We start from the raw sequence: 16,147 nt of genomic DNA, 5'->3' as shown, positions 1-16,147 counted from the left end.
GGCCAATAGCCCGGGAGGTTGAGGAATGAGGCTGAAATCATGTCGCGTTTCCACTGTCAGGCTAGTAGCCTACAGCGCATCACGCAAACACCGCCCACAGAACGTCCCCGAATCAAACGTCACACAACCCGCCCACTTCAGCGGGAATCAGGACAGGCAGATAAAGCAGACCATAGAATCATCACGAAACCAAACCATTAAAATGAAGACAACCGAAACAAACAAACGACAAGTTACACAGCAGTATATGAAATGTCTATACGCACAGACCTGTGTATTTCCATTCATTACATTTGTTTACTCGCCGACCGACTGTTGGCATTGTGCATCAGTGCTCTCGCCACTAAAGGAGTGACCCAACACAGAGCGCACACATCCATAATATAAAGCCACAGAAATTCTCCTTTATAACTCGATATGGCATGTATTTTATAACATCCTCGTTTTGATAGACGCCGTGTTAAGTTTTCAGCACAAGAGCGAGAAGCCTAATAAAATATAGCCATATTTGTTGCGCTCGGCAGCTATTCACTAAAGCTCTTCATTTAAAGTTTCATTTATAAATTTAACCACCTCATATAAAAACATAAACAGTTGTTTGAGGATATAGAACACATTTTGTGTTTGGGCTTTCTCCCGGTGCGTTTAAAGCAGCGAGCGCAGCACAGGAGTGACAGAAAAAGGTATAGACTAGATTCTGCTTTCACCATGCTCTGTTTGCGCGATTTGATTAATATCAACGTATCCAAATACTTTATAGCCTAAATATTTACCTATATAAATGTTTACTTTATATAAATATTTCAAACCTTCTCCGGTGTTTTGTTTTTAGAAAATATCTAGAATCTTTTTTTTCAGACAGGTCTTTGTAAAATGAAAGTTAGGCTTTATGTGGCTTTAAAACGGTTTGATTTATGTATTGTATATAGGCTACCTACATTGTTATAGCTAGCTTTTGTTTATTTTGTTTTATTTATACTTTCTGTTGTATTTATACTGTTTTATCTCCAAAATAAGTAAAGAAAAAAGCCGCTCGCGGCATAACAGCGCTGTGAAGGAGCGCTTTTGCCCGGTCTCACACACACATACAGGTAGGCATCTAAACGCGCACAAACAAACATTTTAAACTTGACAAAAACTCTCGAAAACCTTTACTGTCTGCTGTGTCTTTAATATGGTGTAAAGATAATTATGCGTTATTGAAACATAAAGGAGGACGCAGCAATGTCACTATAATATAAAACTACTTTATTATTTTATGCAGCAGCCTTACATTTAAAAGGGCAACATAAGGGTGATCATACGCAAAAAGACCCCAGACTATAGGGCTAGATGTTTTCTTTCCCTTATTCTTTATTTGTTTGGCACATGTACTCATGTGCGATCAGAAAACTGCCCGCCTCTTCTTTCACTCCGCCCCGAACCCCCAGCTGGCTCTCCTTGGCCCAAGGTATTCGGCGGGCCGAAAAAGGCCCCAAGAAAGCCCCGCTTTGGCCCGATTAGGCCCCGGAAGTGACAGTGGAAACCACACTGGCCTTGGCTCGCCCTGGCTCGCTCGCGATAGTGGAAACGCGGCTAGTGACTTTCTTAGCTGGATGTGGGCAACATTGAACACAGCACAGATTGTGGGAGAATCCAGTTAATGGCCTGAGGTTGTAAAAAGCAGCCCATGCATTATTTACGGTTAGCAGGAACAAGTTGCTGTGATTCAGATTCAAACCAGGGTTGCTGCAATCACAACGCAGATGACTGACCACTATCCTATCATGGCAGACCACTGACTTACACTGCAGCTACCCAGACAAAAAGGGACATTGGCTTGTTTGCGAGATGCAGAAAAGAATGGTATTTCTGTTAGAAATGTGCAAAAAAGAACTATACAAGTTGTGGAAGTGACAACCAACATAGATGACTGGGTTCGAACCTGCGCAGGGTCACCCCAAAGGATTTCACGTCCATCGCCTTAACCTCTCAGCCATGACTACACCTGGCTGCAGCCCATCCGCTCTCTTGGATGGATGTGGCTTTACAGCAGAGGTTGGGGTGAGAAATCCAGCTGATTGCAAACCACTGTCTCTCACCCACAGCTGCTTGGTCACTAAGGGACAGGGGCTTGTTTGTGAGATGCAGAGGAGGACTGCGTTTACGGATAGGAGAATTGAAAGAAAAGAGAACAATATTGTGAACATGCAAAGCGGCATAGTCAGCTGGATTTGAACCTGCGTGGGAAAACCCCAATGGATTTCTTGTCAATCACCTTAACCACTCGGCCACAACTACAGTTATCTCCTTTCGCTCTCCTGCTGACGTGGCAACAAAACACAGGCTCAACAAGGGTAGAGCAAGCCGCACTATCTCTTGTGCAACTTTTGCGTACGGTCTCTGGGAAGCAGAGACAGCACGACTCTAATCTAACACACTCAGCTAACTTCATAGGCACTCTTTTCTCACAAGCTGATGATCTGAAATTAAATTAATGTGCTACACCCCAATGGACAGCCACCAAGTGATATTAAAGCATGACGAGGTTCCTGACGATGAGACAGTCCTTCGCCCAAACAGGGACTTAAACCCTGGACCCTCTGATTAAAAGCTTGATCTGAATTCAGAGAAATGTGATACGAGGAACTGTCCACATTGCGGAAGTGCCAACTAACGTAGTCGGCAGAGTTCGAACCTGTGCGGGGATACCCCAATGGATTTCAATGGATTTTCATCTTAACCTTTCGGCCACGACTACACCTGGTTGCAGTTCATCCGCACTCTTGGCTGCATGTGGTCAACACTAGATACAGCAGAGGTTGGTATGAGAAATCCAGCCGATGTTGGTATGAGAAATCCAGCCGATGGCCTGAGGTGACAAAAAGTCAGCCAAGCTTGGCTTTCTGTTATCAGGTACACGCTGCTGTGACCGGCATTAAAACCGGGGATTCTCTGGCCACAACACAGAGTACTGATCACTGTTCGATCTGCGCAGGGAAACCCCAATGGATTTCTAATCCATCGCCTTAACCACTCGGCCACGACTACAGATGTCTTCTTTTTCTGTCCTGCTGACGTGGCAACAAAACACGGGCTCAAAAAGGGTAGAGCAAGCCGCACTATCTCTTGTGCAACTTTTGCATACAGTCTCTGGGAAGCAGAGACAGCACGACTCTCTAATCTAACACACTCAGCTAACTTCATAGGCACTCTTTTCTCACAAGCTGATGATCTGAAATCAAATTAATGTGCTCCCGCCTTGGGCCACATCCCAATGGACAGCCACCAAGTGATATTAAAGCATGACAAGGTTCCTGACGATGAGCCAGTCCTTCGCCCGAACAGGGACTTGAACCCTGGACCCTCTGATAAAAAGTTTGATCTGAATTCAGAGAAATGTCCACATTGCGGAAGTGCCAACCAACATAGTCGGAAGGGTTCAAACCTGCGCGGGGATACCCCAATAGATTTCAAGTCCATTGCCTTAACCTCTCGGCCACGACCACATCTGGCTGCAGTTCATTTGCTGTCTTGCCTGTATGTGGTCATCACTAGATACAGCAGATTTTGGGATGAGAAATCCAGCCGATGGCATGAGGTGACAAAAAGTCAGGCCAGCTTGGCTTTCTGTTAACAGGTACACGCTGCTTTGACCGGCATTAAAACTGGGTTTTCTCTGGCCACAACACAGAGTACTGTTCACTGTTCGATCACGGCAAATCACTGTCGCTCACCCACAGCTGCTTGGTCACTAAGGGACAGGGGCTTGTTTGTGAGATGCAGAGGAGGACTGCGTTTACGCACAGGAGAATTTAAAAAAAAGAGAACAACATTGTGGACATGCAATGTGGCGTAGTCGACAGGATTCAAACCTGCGCAGGAAAATCCCAATGGATTTATAGTGCGCCTCCTTAACCACTCGGCCATGACTACAGATAACTTCTTTCTCTTGCCTGCTGATTTGGCAACAAAACACGGGCTCAACAAGGGTAGAGCAAGCCGCACTATCTCTTCTGCAACTTTTGCGTACATTCTCTGGGAAGCAGAGACAGCACGACTCTCTAATCTAACACACTCAGCTTACTTCATAGGCACTCTTTTCTCTCAAGCTGATGATCTGAAATTAAATTAATGTGCTCCCGCATTGGGCCACATCCCAATGGACAGCCACCAAGTGATATTAAAGCATGACGAGATTCCTGACGATGAGACAGTCCTTCGCCTGAACAGGGACTTGAACCCTGGACCCTCTGATTAAAAGCTTGATCTGAATTCAGAGAAATGTGCTACAAAGAACTGTCCAAATTTCATAAGTGCCAACCAACGCAGTCGGCAGGGTTCAAACCTGCACGGGGATACCCCAATGGATTTCAAGTCCATCGCCTTAACCTCTCGGCCACAACTACACCTGGCAGCTGTTCATCCGCTCTCTTGGCTGCATGTGGTCAACACTAGATACAGCAGAGGTTGGTATGAGAAATCCAGCCGATGGCCTGAGGTGACAAAAAGTCAGCCAAGCTTGGCTTTCGGTTATCAGGTACACGCTGCTGTGACCGGCATTAAAACTGGGGATTCTCTGGCCACAACACAGAGTACAGATCACTGTTCGATCTGCGCAGGGAAACCCCAATGGATTTCTAATCCATCGCCGTCTTTCTTTGTCCTGCTGACACACAACAAAATTACGGGCTCAACAAGGGTAGAGCAAGCCGCACTATCTCTTGTGCAACTTTTGCGTACAGTCTCTGGGAAGCAGAGACAGCACGACTCTCTAATCTAACACACTCAGCTAACTTTATAGGCACTCTTTTCTCACAAGCTGATGATCTGAAATCAAATTAATGTGCTTCCGCATTGGGCCACACCCCAATGGACAGCCACCAAGTGATATTAAAGCATGACAAGGTTCATGACATTAGCAGCATTTCAACTGTCGGGCCAGTGTGAGCCAGGGCTTTTATCGGGTTTGGGCCAATCACCCGGGAGGTTGAGCAGTGAGTCCGAAATTATGTCGCTTTTCCACTGTCAAGCAAGTATCTCGCAGCGTGTCTTGCAAACCCGTCCCCTGAACATCCCCTGAATCAAACGTCACACAACCCGCCCACTTCAGCGGGAACCAGGCAGATTAAGCACACCATCGCATCATCACGAAACCATTAAAATGAAGATAACCGAAACAAACATTGACACATTACTGTACAACATGTCTATACGCACAGGCCTATATGTTCTTATTCATCAGATTGATTTATTTGCCGACCGAATGTTAGTATCAAACATCGAGTGGTCTCGCCAGCACAGGAAATGCAAATCAAAATGCAATCAAAAATTTAACACCACAGAAATTCTGTTAATAACTCGGTAGAAAATGTATTTTATAACATCCTCATTTTGATAGACGCTGTCAAACATTCAGCCCAAATGCTGAAACATATTACTTTTCCTTATAGGCTATATGGCACTTAATAGGTGAACATATCAATAGGTAATAGCTGACAATTTTTTCCTCCTATTTAAAGATGTTGCATATTATTCTGTGATCTTAAGGAAAGTGTTAAGTATTTCAGTACATAACTACATCACTAATAAAGCGCTTTAAAACAGTTTGATTTATGTAGTGTATAACTAAATTGTTATAGCTAGCCTTTGTTTTATATTGGTTTATTTGTTTAATGCAATTTTATTAGGTCCGATATTTGTAATTCTTAATATTATTTCAAGATTTATTTTATTTTTTTATCAAGATTTGACTATTGTTTTAAGCTAACAAATGTGGACACAAAATTTGTTTAGTTTTATGTCTTTCTGTTGTATTCATATTGTGTATTATCTTCGAGAAAAAAAAAGAAAAAGAGAAAAAGCCGTTCGCAGCTTTTGCTTGGTCTCATATTTACATACAGGCATCTAAACGTGCAAACTGTTATTTTATGCAAAAGCCTTACATTTATTAAGGAAATCATAAGGGTGATCATACGCAAAAAGACCCCAGCCTATAAGGCTTGATTTTTTCTTTCCCTTATTTATTTATTTGGCGCATGTACTCCTGTGTTATCAGAGAACTAGTGTCCGCCTCTCCTTTCACTCCGCCCCAGCTGGCCCTCTTTGGCCCAAGGTAAACGGCGGGCCAAAAAAGGCCAGGTGCTGGCTCCAGAAATGTCAGTGGAAACACGACTGGCCTTGGCTCGATTGCTTTATTGGAAACACAGGTAATGAATGAGTCCTTCGCCCAAACAAGGACTTGAACCCTTGACCCTCAAATTAAAAGTCTAATGCACTACTAACTGAGCTATTCAGTTTGCAAATACTCAACATCTGAAGTTACCAGGGGGTTTGAAATGGAGTAAGGATGGGATTAAAGTTTTAGGAGTTTTTATAGGTAGTGATAAATATCTAATGAAGAATTGGGAGGGTATGCGGAACAAGGTATATGCCGGATTGTCTAAATGGGAACCGCTATTACCACAGTTGTCATACAGAGGAAGAGTACAGGTCGCCAATAATCTGGTAGCTTTTACACTGTGGCACAGATGTATAATTCTGGATCCACCTGAGGATATTATATGTGAAATACAGATGAAGCTGGTCAGTTTTTTTCTGGAGTGGTGAACACTGGGTCCGGGCATCAGTAATTTTTTTACCATTTCAAGTTTTTCATCTGATGTTTTGTCTGTTTCGTAATGTTTTAAAGGTGGTAAGAGACATACAATTTCACACTCTGGGCTCCTGAAGAACCTTTGTTTTTTAATAGCATGATTCAAACAAGACTTTTATCCTCAGTAAGTGTACAGGCATATATGCAGAAGAAGGGGATTGTAAAGCTGGGACACCTAATGAATAACAAGAAATGGAAATCTGTGCAAACCATTATGGAAGTGACTGGTTTAAAATCAAAAAGACTTGCGGGAAAAATTTTTTACGGAAATTACTGTGGCATTACAAAACTATTATGGAAAAATCATGACAAGTGAAAAGTTATTAGACTGGAGTGACATTAAAGATTTCCCAAGGATCGGTATTTCTTTGCAAACTTCTGATGAGAATCAAGAAGAAACCATGGACTCAATATTAAATTTAAAGACTCCTCAACTCCATAATCTGGATAACACTTCAAAGAAGACACTATACTATGCAACAGTGAAAGTAGTACACCAAAAGTCACCAAGGAAACAAAGTTTCAAAATGGAGAGGATTGTTGGGTCCATATTTCCTTGTAAGGAGGACCCTGTATAAACTCCCTGTAGGAAAACAAACAGAGTTGGTTTTGTGATGAGAGAGAAGATCTAGAGCACTTGTTTTTTTAAAATGTAATAGACTAGGTAATTTGTTTGAATTACTTAGAATATGGTTTCAGAGGTTTAAAGAAGATCTTTCAGATAAAGTATTTATAGGTGGAGTGAAATATAGGTTTATAAAAAGAAGGAAAATAAGTTTTTTGAATTATTTATTAGGTACAGCAAAATTAGCATTATGGAAAACTAAAAAAAAAGGTATGGGTTTGATGGCAACTGATCTTGAAATAATGCTTCTGTATTTGGAGGCAGCGAGAATAAAACTTGAATTTGCGTATTACCGCTTAACAAATAATGTAACTGGGTTTTATGAAAGCTGGTGTATTAATGAGGTTCTATGTGTTTGACATGATGATCTTTTGGTATAAAATTTTTAAAATTTGTTAGTTTTTGAATGTATCTGAGATGATTTTTTAAAAATTAGCAATGTAAGTACTTGTTAAATTAAAGTATTATTTAACCTCTCTCGCTCTCTTGGTGCATGCTGGGAGTGTTTGGGGTGCGTGTGAGGGTGATAATGGGGAGAGTTTGACTGAATTGGTGTTTTCTTCACGCCTAAACTTTACATTTTTTTTTTGTTTTCAATTGACATGTATAAAAATATTTTATTTAGTTTTGTTTCTTTTGTTTTTTGTGAGATTTGAGGCGTATATCTCCGAGGGGGTAGCGCCACCTGTGTTGCTTCACCATGGAGTAAGGTGTGTGCCAGCGCAGGGAGTTACTGTTGAGGATGTGCTGGTAGCGATCAGGGAAAAAGTTGGATATGAAAACATTACTTCGGCATTGCGGATGAATAAAGCTGTTGTGGTTTTCGTCGAGAAAGAGGAGCTCGTAAATTGTTTGATAAGAGATGGAATTGTGGTAAGTGGCAACTTACTTATTATTTTACAGCTTGTTACTCCAACGACTAAAGTCACGGTTTCTAACGTGCCTCCGTTTATTCCAAATGAGGAAATTGAGAAAGCTCTGTTAAGATATGGAAAACTGGCTAGTAAGATAAAGATTATTCCGTTGGGATGTAAAAACGCTCCTTTGAAATGTGATGTCTTTTAGACGCCAGGCATTTATGTTCTTGAATGAGTCGAGTTAGTACGAGTTAGACATATCTTTCAGAGTCATGCATGAAGGAAAAGCATTTGTTATTTATGCGAATACTGGAAGCATGAAGTGCTTTGAGTGCGGGGACACAGGGCACAAAAGAGATTTATGTCCACGTAAAGCCCAGATTAATGTTTTGGAAGTGAGGCCTAGTATTTCTACTGCTGGAGAAAGTGGCAGTTCTACATCTGAGGTTATGCATACTTAAGTTGAACCTCAGATGATGAGTACAAGTAATGTTGATATTACTGAAAGTCGAATTGATTAAGTGGTTGAATCTGGTGAAAATCCAAAAGTGATGATGGAACTTTGATTAGTGTTGAAAAGGCTTCCGATGAGGTATTTGAAATGGCCAATATGGTTGAAACATGTACAGATGCTGGTATGGAGATAGGAGATGATGATTCATTATCAGATATATCCGAAATTGGATCACAGTGTGGAAATGTGGATGATGTATACACATTGCAGGACATAAATAATTTTCTGGACGAAACCTTTGGTAGAGTTTTTGAAATCAATGATTTATTTTCTGATAATGACAAATTCATCCGCTTAGTAAAAGTGTGGCAAAAAATGTTAGTTATGATGCTTTAAGCACACAGAAAAGATTCAGGTTGAGGAAATTGTTAACAAGGTTGAGAAAAAAAGCAAATGTCTCCAAAAAGAAAACAAGATCAAATGTGTAATGCATGCTAGGTAAATGGGACTTTTTGCCTTTTCTTTCTTTTTCTGTTCTCCATCTTTTCACTCTTTTCTATTGAGCTGTTGAGGGTGGGCTCTTTAAATATAAATGGGGCAGAGATAGAAATAAATTGGCAATGGTATCAAAGTTATTTAAAGTTAATGAAATAAATGTAGCGCTCTTATAAGAAACTCATTACTCACTCACTACTACAGATAACGAATTAGAGTGGAATGGTTGGTGTAAGGGGAAAATTATTTTAAGTGATAGAACAAATACAAGTGCTGGCATAGCAATTATTTTTTCCAAAGATTGAATATGAAAGGTATGTGTTTAATTTAATAAATGTTTATGCACCTAATAATGGGCCAGAGTGTGTACAACAATTTTTAAAGGTAAAAAATGCCATTCAGAAAATTGATGACAATGTTTGTACTATCAATGGAGGCGACTGGAATTGCACTATTGATTTTATCATTGATGGAAATGGAAAAGAACCTCACCATGAATCAGCTGTTGTTTTATTAAATATTTTAAAAAGGTTTAAATGAATAGATATTTGGAGAAGAAGAAATACAGGAATTAAACAGTATATATGGCTTAAAGTGTCTAATAATGGGGTCAGTGGAGCTAGGTTAGATCGTTTTTATATAGGTAAAGAATGGAATAATAAATTACAGATGTCTCTATTTTACCTGTTGGATATTACCATGTTGGATTATCATTTGATATTATTTGGTTTAAAAAATGAAAAAAAAAAAAAACATATTATTTTTGCCATTTTAATACCAAATTGCTAAATGATATTTTATTTTGTGAGAAGTTTAAATATTTTTGGAATGTTTGGGGGCTAAAAAAGGGTTCTTTTGAAAAAGGTATATGTGGTGGGAGGTTGGTAAGGCAAATATTCAAATATTTTGTCAAAATTACAGCTCACTTTCTACTTCTAAGACAAAGGTAGCAATACAAAAACTTTCAAAAAGAAATATACAAGCCCTGAAGAATACTCTTGTCAACAGTAATGATGGTAGTGCCCAAATGAACATTTGAATAGCTTTAATAAGAGTGAGGATTTGTTCGATGAAGGACATGGATGCACCTACTTCATACTTTTTTAATCTTGAAAAGAAAAAGTGTTCAACAAAAACAAATGTTTCATCTTTACTGTCCTAATCAAGTCATACCGTCTGATCCAGTAGAAATCAAGAAGCAGATACTCAAATTTTATAAGGATTTGTATGGAACTGAGATTTGTGATCATGAATGTGCCTTGGACTTGCTGAGTGATCTACCGAAATTTTCAAATGAACAAAGAAAATCCTTGGATAATCCAATATTATTTCAAGAGATTACAGAAGCAATGAGTCAATTATCAAATGGTCGTTCCCAGGAATTGATGGATTGCCCGCAGAGTTTATAAGACTTTTTGGAACTTATTAGGAAATGACTTTTATCAAGTTTTACTAGAAAGCATAAAGAACAAGGGGGAAGAAGGGGAAGAAGAAAACTTAGAGCATTTGTTTTTAACATGCAAAAGGTTGGAAGGTCTCTTTGAGGTTCTTAAAAAAATAGTTTCATGATTTTGGTGAGGTTTTCTCAAATGAAGTTTTTATAGGTGGTGTGAAATATAATTATTCAGAAAAAAGAATAAAATGTCTGTTGTATTATTTGATTGGGACAGCAAAAATGTGAATGACAAGGAAAAATCCTAATCATGGTCTCTGGACATTTCTGTAATGTTAATGCTGAAGTGATTTTTATGAAATTGGTAGCTAATAGACTTAAAATTGAATTTGTATACTACAAACTTGTAAATAATGAATTGCTTTCCAGCGAATTGTGATGTGTGAAAGATGTTTTGTGCACTGTTCACGAGGGGTTTTTGTTTTTGAAATTGTAAATTATATGCTTATTATGAGAGTTGTTAAAGTAAGGAATTGTCTTTTTAAAAAATTGAATTAAAGGTTTTGTTAAACCTCTCTCTCTTACACACACACACACACACACACACACACACACACACACACACACACGCACACACACGCACACACACACACACACACACGCACACACACACACACACACACACACACACACACACACACACACACACACACACACACACACACTCTGCTCCACTTTATTATTTTGGCAGAAACTACAATCACAGTTGTTTCTCTGCTCCACATTGTTTATTGTTCATGGTTCAAATGTAGGGCTTTGCCTGTGACCCCCAGCATGTGTGTGGGCAACAGTGGAGCAGGAAAACTGACACAAATGAATTTATTTTGCCAATTTTCCTCTCCCACTTCCGACGTGTCGTTGGGCAGCTGGATGTGTTTGAGGAGCGAGAGAAGCTTCTGGCTCCTTCTGTGTCCTGCAACAGTGGCTGTTTTCTGGCTCAACCGTGGACCACCTGCTGGCTCCTGGCACAGCACAAGACTGTAAAAACCCACTGACAGGAAAAATGGACACAATTTTCACACAGGAATCACAAGCACATTTCACAAATAATTACAAAGGAACAGCAAGTACATTCTTAAAAATAAAGGTGTCAGGAAAAACCAAACAGGCCTATTTCACAGTGAGAGCACAGCACCCATATATGGTAAAGTCACAGAAAAATACATCAGCTAACATTTATTTGATAGTCAAGAAATTCAGACACTTTCTCACATCATCACAGTTTATTCGCCTGAACAAATGAATGTTGATAACTTTGATAGAAATGTACAGCATGTAATAAATTACAGTAAATGTAAAAATAATTATGACTATTAGATTGAAAAGATTTAGACAACTATTGACATTTTATTGGGCCTCAATATCAACCTGTAGTCTCTGCAGTAAATCAGATTCATCAAACCTGAACTTCAATATTTTTCTAGACGCGCTTTTTCACTTGCTTTCAGTTTTTAATGCAATGCATGATGAGTGTTTTTGGTATTATATGTCACAGTTTATTTTATTTTCCTTTCCTCACTTATGTAAATTAACTATAGTGTCCTGCACCTACTAGTAAATATCAAAAAGTATATATGTATTGAAAATGCATCCATAAAAATATTAAATGCTAAATTAAAAACATTTAAAATGTATTTGCATAAAATTGTATTGTCTAAAGTACATGAATGTTAAGACATACAATAAGATATTAAAACAACTAAATTCTTATTTATTTAAATCACAACTAATTTTATATAACTTAGCATAATTTGTGCATATATTTGTTACTTTTTTTTAGATACTTAGATGTAGCTGATGCTGATCGGTCAGCTTGTATTTTTGGTTTATTGTTTTTGTATTTTATTAATTGAAAGTGTATTGGTTTATGTTATAAATTTCCTTGTTTCCAATTGGCTTGAGTCTGAGGTCACATGATCCCCTTTGATTGATTTAACCTGCGAAAGTTTGTTGGGACAGCATAGTGAGATCTCAATGCAGGCACCTGTAAATGCTCCTGCGTATTGTACTGCTGGTTATCAGGCCAACACAGTAAATGAAACCTTGTTTGTATATTATTATATATTTTGATGTCCTTTTGATTGTGTCTGTGTAAAACATTTGGTTTGTTTGTTTGTTTATGCTTTACTTTTCACAGTGTAGTATTTGGGAAGTGTGCTGTTTTAATAACCAGCGAGTAGCTACATTAGATACTTTATAATGCATTATTCATATATCTATGTATGTAGGTAAATCGAATAAACTAAATTGACTATCTTGTATGGGTGTTTCTTAGTACTGAGTTGCAGCTCTGTGAAACATATGCTGGAATAGTTGGCAGTTTATTAGTTGCTGTTTCTTAAACTTGGACAGGCAACAAGACTTTTTGTCAGGTAATGTATACGGAGAACATTTTTAATTCCACAAATAACCTTTAAGTGAAAAGATTATTACAGAACTATTCTTTTTCATAGTATGAAGAACATTTTCCACTGTAAAGAATGTTTTAGAGAATGAAAAGCTTCCATGGGTCAAAAGTTTAAATAATAAATAATCTTTATTTTGAACTCTCAGAAAATAACCTTTGCTGCTTGTTTCAACTCCTTATTTAAAATGAGTTAAAACAACACAATTCTTAAGCTATTTTGTAACAACTTAATTGTTTCATGTTCAGTTAACTTAACTTTGTAAAAACGATTAAATTAACTTCATCAATTTGTTTGGGACAACAATTGTACGTAGCAAAAAATTTTTTACAGTGAAGACTGTGATTAACAGTGATTAAACATGACTATTTTTAAGTAGACTGAAATATATTTTCTAGCAAAGCTGTCTAATTCTAAATCAAAGCATTTTACAGTGTGTATTTAGAGGGTATGACTTCACCATTTCCACCGACAGCAGTGAAAACAGAAGGACTAAGATAGAAACAGAAGTCTGTGTGACATCCTGGTATTCTCATGCAAGGTCTTGTGATGCATGTGCTGTGATATATAAATATAGAGGCACGGCGAACGTGTCATCCAGAGGAAACGAACAATTTCAGCAGAGCAACAAACAGAGCATAAATCTGACAGCTGTCAAAACACCTGCAGTGTGCAGCTAATGGGAGTGAAGTGAACACACATTTACTAGCATGGCCATACAAATGCATAAAGGATTTAGGAGGTGCTGCAGTTACATTAATAACATGGGAACTCCTTCAATTTTTAATGCGAACAGTGATTTAATCAAATATTTGTAATATTTATAAATATATGAAATCTGTGAGTGAGAAATAGTTTGTTTTATGGATTTCTGAATAGATTTGAAGGGACTATTATTAGTGAAGTTTTAATTATTTTTCAAATATTTATCAAGTGATGTTTAACAAAATATTATTTGTTTTCATCTTCTGGAGAAAATCTTTTTTTAATTTTTAGTTTGGCTGAAATAAAAGCACTTTATATGCTTTTTAAAAGATAAATATTATTAGTCCCCTTAAGAAATTATATATTTCAGGACAAATAACTGTATTTCAGTGTTTGCCATTGCCTAATCAATCTTTACCTTAATTAACCTAATTATGTCTCTAAAATGCACATTAAGCTGAATAAAAGAATCTTGCAAAATAACTTTAATAATAACAACAACAATAATGATGATAATATTAATAAAAATAAAAAATAGGTACTGTCAACTTAGCAAAGACAAAATACATTCATCATTCATTTATTTACTTTCTGCCGCTTTTCCCGGACCGGGTCAAGGGGGCAGCAGTCTTAGGAGAGAACCCCAGACTTCCCTCTCCCCAGACACTTCCTCCAGGGAGGTACCCTGAAGCGTTCCCAGGCCAGCCGAGAGACATAGTCCAGCATGTCCTGGGTCTTCCCCGAGGCCTCCTCCCTGTGGGATATGCCTGGAACACCTCCCTAGGTTGGCATCCAGGAGGCATCCGAAACAGATGCCCGAGCCACCTCAGCTAACTCCTCTCAATGTGGAGGAGCAGCAGCTCCACTCGGAACTCCTCCCGGTTGACAGAGCTCCTCACCCTATCCATAAGAGTGTGCCCTGCTACCCTTCGAAGGAAACTCATTTCGGCCGCTTGTATCCGAGATCTTGTCCTTTCAGTCATGACCCAAAGCTCATGACCATAGGTGAGAGTAGGAACCAGTAGATTGACTGGTACATCAAGAGCTTTGCCTTTCGGCTCAGCTCCTTCTTCACCGCAACGGACCGGTACATCGACCGCATTACTGCTGCCGCTGCACCAGTCCGCCTGTCAATCTCACGTTCCGTCCTTCCCTCACTCGTGAACAAAACCCTGAGATACTCCTCCACCTGGGGTAAGGACTTTCCTCCAAACTGGAGATGGCAAACCACCCTTTTCCCATGGAGCACCATGGCCTCAGACTTGGAGGTGCTGATTCTCATCCTAGCCGCGTCACACTTGGCAGCAAACTGCCCCAGTGCATGCTGAAGGTCCATGTTCGATGAAGCCAACAGAACAACATTGTCTGCGAATAACAGAGATGAAATCTTGCGGTCCATGAATCGGCCTCCCTCCAGCCAAAGGCTGCACCTTAAAATTGAATAGAATTGACAAAATACATTTCTAAAAAAACATAATATTTTGTGAAAAAATATTTTTAAAATAATTTACATTTCATGGGAGGTCTATTAATTTCGTCTTAAACTGTATGCACAAATGTCTAATTATGGAACAGATCGAATGATCATAAAATGACTGTTTGAAAAAAACTGGTGAACCCAACAACGTCAATGTCCAACATCAGGAAGATGTTGCAGTTTGGTTACTTTCCAACGCAACCTAAAATCAGCCAAATATCAACGTCTAATGATGTTACAACTTGACGTTGTATGGACACTCCCATTATGATGTCTATAAGACAATAGATTTTTGTTGCCATACAAATAAATGTCAGTAATTGACATCAACATGACATTGGTTTAAGATGTTGGCTCAACGTTTTGGTCACTTTACAACACAACCTAAAATCAACAAAATATCATGTCATTTCACGTTGCTATTGGACGTCAAAAAACATTTTCCGTAGCGTAGATGTTGACAACCTAAATCAAACCAATATTACATCTTTTGAAATGTGTGTGTGTCTACTGGATTTTTTGTTTACATATATATGTATATAAATAGTTTTTTTTATAAAGTGCCATCTTTGGGTATTTACATAGAAAACACTGCTTATTTCTTTGTGATCAATTTACACTCAAGTTATATTTATACTTGCACTTTAAAACCGTTTTAAAAGTTTACATTTAAACAATAAAAAGACAAATGAAATGAAAAGACAAAATACCTAAAGTTTTCAGCTTGTAGTAAAAAAAAAAAAAAACCGTGTGTAAATGTAGCGAACTACTGAATCATAAAACACAAAAGAAGATAGTTTGGAGAATGTTGCAAACCTGTAACTATTGACTTCGATAATATTTGTACTATGGAAGTCAATGGTTACAGGTTTTTGACATTCTTTAAAATACCTTCTTTTTTGTTCATTAGAACAAAGGAACTATAAAGGATTGGAACAATTCGAGGGAGAGTAAATGTGAGTACATTTTTATTTTTTGGTGAAGTATCCCTGTGGGTGTTTGAAAAAATGATTGAATAGAAAATTACTTACTGTACAAAATC

General features: G+C 38.4%; 1 protein-coding gene and 1 non-coding gene across 2 annotated transcripts in view; one reads left to right on the top strand and one right to left on the bottom strand.

Annotated features, from left to right (window-relative positions):
- Nucleotides 1-16,147, top strand: part of timd4 (T cell immunoglobulin and mucin domain containing 4) — a 1,098,921-nt gene that overhangs the window by 938,500 nt on the left and 144,274 nt on the right. The gene's annotated exons all lie outside the window — the stretch shown is intronic.
- On the bottom strand, nucleotides 4,307-4,388 carry trnas-uga (transfer RNA serine (anticodon UGA)). Its single transcript has one exon. It is a non-coding gene; the product is annotated as a tRNA-Ser (tRNA).

This window comes from Danio rerio, chromosome 21 (genome assembly GCF_052040795.2).
Source record: "Danio rerio strain M-AB ecotype USA chromosome 21, GRCz13ab, whole genome shotgun sequence".
NCBI classification, from domain to species: domain Eukaryota; kingdom Metazoa; phylum Chordata; class Actinopteri; order Cypriniformes; family Danionidae; genus Danio; species Danio rerio.
This window is presented reverse-complemented; position numbering and strand designations above follow the sequence as displayed.